A 4,663-nucleotide genomic window follows, 5' to 3' on the forward strand; every position below is an offset into this window, starting at 1 on the left:
GCCCCACTACCCAAAAAAAAAAAAAAAAAAAAAAAAAAAAGGAGTAATAAGAGTAGACATCCTTGCTTTAGTCCATCTTAAAGAGAAGACATTTAGTCTTAACCATTAAGGATGATGATAGCTATCGGTTTTTCTTTATCAAGTTGAGAAAGTCCCCTTCTGTTGGTTTGCTGAGAGGGTTTTTTTGTTGTTTTTTTTAATTTATTTTTGGCTGCATTGGGTCTTCGTTTCTGTGCTGGGCTTTCTCTAGTTGCTGTGAGCAGGAGCTACTCTTCATTGCGGTGCACAGGCTTCTCATTGCGGTGGCTTCTCTTGTTGTGGAGCCCGGGCTCTAGTCGCCCAGGCTTCTGTAGTTGTGCCACACGGGCTCAGTAGTTGTGGCTCGCGGGCTCTAGAGTGCAGGCTCAGTAGCTGTGACACATGGGCTTAGTTGCTCTGCGGCATGTGGGATCTTCCAGGGCCAAGGATCGAACCCGTGTCCCCTGCATTGGCAGGTGGGTTTGTAACCACTGCACCACCAGGGAAGTCTGAGAGTTTTTATTATATGTTGAATATTGCCAAATGCTTTTTCTTTGTCTATGGAGATGAGATATACATGACTTTCCTTTATTGGCCTATTGATATATTGAATTATATTGATTGCTTTTCGAATGTTGAGCCAACTTTGCATTTCTGGGATAAACCCTACTTGGTAATGATCCTTTTTATATATCACTGGATTCAATTTTTAATATTATGTCTGTGTTCATGAGGGATGTCGATATGTAGTTTTGTTTTCTGGTAATATTGTTGTCTGGGTTTGGTTTCAGAGTAATGGAGGCCTCATAAAATGAGTTGGGAAGTATACTCTCATCTGTTTTCTGGAAGAGCATGTGTAGGCTTGTTATTATTTCTTCCTTAAACGATGGTGGAATTCTCCAGAGAAGCTATCTCAGCCTGGAATTTTCTTTCTTTTTAGCTGTGAACTTTTTTGATACATACGTAGAGCTATTCAGGTTATCTGTTTCTTCTTGAGTGAGCTTTGGTAGTTTGTCACTTTCAAGGAGTGTGTCCATTTTACCAAACTATCATTTACTGGTATAAATTTATTCATAATATTTCCTATTACGAATAAATTTATTCATAATATTTTTCATAATATTCATAATATTTCCTGTTGTTCACTTAATGTCTGAGGATCTGTATAGAGTTGTCTCCTCTTTCATTCCAGTTGGTCTGTATCTTCTCTCTCTTGATCTGATTGGCTAGTGATTTATTTATCTTTTTAGAGAATCAGCTGTTGGTTTCATTGATTTTTTTTTTTTTAACATAAATGATTTTACCTCTTACTATTACTTCTTTTCTTTTGCTTGTTTTGGGTTTAATTTGCTCCCACCTCTCCACCCCCAGTTTCTTAAGGTAGCTTGTTAGGTTATTAATTGGAGATCTTTTTTGTCTAATCATTTGAAGCTATGAGTTTCCCTCTAAATGCTGCTTTATCTACATCCCATAAATTTGGTATATTGGTAAATTTGGTATTTTTGCATTTATTTAAAATATTTTCTAATTTTCTTTGTGATTCCTTCTTTGATATAAGTTATTTAGAAGTGCATTGTTTCATTTCAAAATATTTGGAAATTTCCCAAATGTTTTCTGTTATTGATTTCTAATTTAATTCCATGTGGCCAAAGAACATATTTTATATGATTTCAATCCTTTTTAATTTATTAAGACTTGTTTTAGATCCCAGAATAGTCTCTCTTAGTAGATGTTCCATGTTCACTGAAATGGAATGTGTTATCTGCTCTTGGTGGGTAGAATGTTTTGTAAATGTCAGGCAGGTCAAGTTGGTTGATAGTAGTATTAAAGTATTCTATATCCTCACTGATTTTATGTATGCCCTATCAATTACCAACAAAGGAGTGTTAAAGTCTTCGACTAAATTCTGAGTTTGTCTATTTTGAATCCTTTTTTTTTGGTCGATTTTTGAATTATGTCTTTTGAAGCTCTATTATTGGGTGTCTACATTTATGATTGTTATGTCTTGATGGATTGACCTCTTTTTTATTATGTAATGTATCTCTTCACTCCTAAGTTTTATTCCTTGTCCTAAAGTCTGTTTCATCTTGTATTAATATTGCCACTTAAGCTTTCTTTTGATTAAAATTTACAGGGTATATCTTATTCCATGTTTTTACTTTTAACCTGTCCATGTCTTTATATCTAAAGTGGATTTCTTGTTGATAGCATATAGTCGGATGTTTTTTAAAAAATCATTTGCTCTTAATGGGAGTGTTTAGACAATGTACATTTAATGTAATTGTTGGTAGATATTCATTTAAATCTATTATACTCTTGCTGTTTTCTCTTTGTTGTATCTGTTCTTTGGATGACTTTTCCCCTCTTTTACTGCCTTCTTTTGGAATTCTCCTACTGACTTATTCTTTTGTTTTTACTTTTTTTTGGTTTACTTAGTGTTTGTGCTAGAGTTCATAATACATGTCTTTAATGTGTCACAGTCTACCTTCAAATATATTATACCACTTCATGTACAGTATAAAAACATTACAGCAGCATACTTCATGTCCTCCCTAGTGGCTTTAGAATAGATTTTTGCCTGGGCTGTGGAGGAGAGAAGGATTCCTGGGAAGGAGGTGGGTTTTCACTTCTGTTCCCCCAGGGCAGCTTATCACTCCTGCGTGCATGTGCCGCCAAGGGTGGCTGTCTCCATCCTCCTGTCTGTACCATTGTAGGCCCAACCCAGAAAAGAGCTTGCAAGTGAGTGTGAGTTCTCCTTTTCTCATCCTCTCTGCTGTCAAAATTGACACACTAGCCCACACTTGGCCTTTAAAAACTTGTTAAAATTTTAGTTCATTTCTTCTTCCTTATCTCCAATGGCACCCACCTTTTTCTTCCATGATCAGCATAATATGACATGCTCAGTGCATCCCTTTCTCTGCTTGAATGGGCTTATTACCCTTTGGAATTCAGTTTATTTGGTTCCTTTGTAACAGCTCTGAGATGGGCCCAAGGAAAGTTATGTTTTTTGAATATTATTCGGTTTTTTTCCATTGTTAATGTATTTCTACATCTTAAGAATGGTGAACCTAGAAAATATATTTTTAAAATACCTTTTTTCGTGATTTGTTGCTAATTGTTTTGCATATTGTATTGCATATTTGTTGCTAATTGTTGCTAATTGTTTTGCATATTGTATTGCATATTTGTTGCTAATTGTTTTGCATATTGATCTTGTATCCAAGAGTCTTTTTTTTAATATTTATTTATTTATTTGGTTGCACTGGGTCTTTGTTGCAGCCAGTGGGCTCCTTAGTTGTGGCATGCGAACTCTTAGTTGCGGCACGCATGTGGGATCTAGTTCCCTGACCAGGGCCCTGTGCATTGAAAGCACAAAGTCTTAACCACTGCGCCACCAGGGAAGTCCTCAGGAGTCTTTTAGAATAAGTTATTCTATCTTGAAAAGATTTCACATTTTTTCTCTCCGGCCTTAGAACAAGATTATTTGATACTGGTATTGAGACATGACAATTGTACCAATCTGGTGACAGATTGATTTTTTATTTAATTTATTTTTATTTTAGTAAAATATATATAACATAATATTTACCATATTAACCATTTTTAAGTGTACATTTCAGTGGCATTAAGTATATTCATGTGTTGTGCAAAATCACCAATATCTCTAGAAATTTTTCATTATCCCAAATTGAAACTCTGTCCCCATTAAAGAGTAACTCTCCCTTACCCTCTGCCCCAGCCCCTGGTAATCACTATTCTACCTTTCTATATGAATTTGACTCCTCTGTATACTTCATATAATTGGAATCATGCAATATTTGTTCTCTTTGTTTCTGGTTTATTTCAGTTAGCATAATGTCTTCAAGGTTTACCCATGTTTAGCATATGTCAGAATTTCATTCCATTTTAAAGCTGAATCTTATTCCATTGTATATCTGTGTATACCACATTTTGTTTATCCATTCATCCGTTGATGGACATTTGGGTTGTTTCCACATCTTGGCTGTTGTGAACAATGCTATGAACATGGGTGTGCAAATATCTCTTCAAGACCCTACTTTGCAAGACCCTCTTTGGGGTATATACCCAGAAGTGGAATAGCTGGATCTATTTTTCATTTTTTGAGGAACATCTCTACTGTTTTCTACAGTGCCACCATTTTACTCTCCCACCAGAATGCAATGTACAAGAGTTCCAGTTTCTCTCCGATGCCTGTTTTATATATTTATGAAACAGCCATCCCAGTTGGTGTGAAGTGGTATCTCACTGTGGTTTTGATTTGTATTTCTCTAATGATTAGTGATGTTGAGCATCTTTTTTTTTTTTTTTTTGAGCATCTTTTCACATGCCTGTTAGCTACTTTTATGTCTTCTTTGGAGAAATGTCTATTCAAGTCCTTTGCCCATTTTTTAAACTGGGTGGTTTGGTTTTTTGTTGATGAGTTGTAGACGTTCTTTATATATTCTGGGTATCAATCCTTTAACAGATAAATGATTTGCAAATACTTCCTCCAATTCTTTGGGTTGGACATATTGATTTTGTGAAGGCTTTTGCTTTCTTGCCTGTGGCATAAGCAAGACTGCTGAACCTTTTTTTTTTTTTTTTTTTTTTTTTTTTGGAGGTCAGTCCGGCTCCTTTGTGGGGG

This window comes from Lipotes vexillifer, unplaced genomic scaffold, assembly GCF_000442215.2.
Source record: "Lipotes vexillifer unplaced genomic scaffold, Lipotes_vexillifer_v1.1 scaffold634, whole genome shotgun sequence".
NCBI classification, from domain to species: domain Eukaryota; kingdom Metazoa; phylum Chordata; class Mammalia; order Artiodactyla; family Lipotidae; genus Lipotes; species Lipotes vexillifer.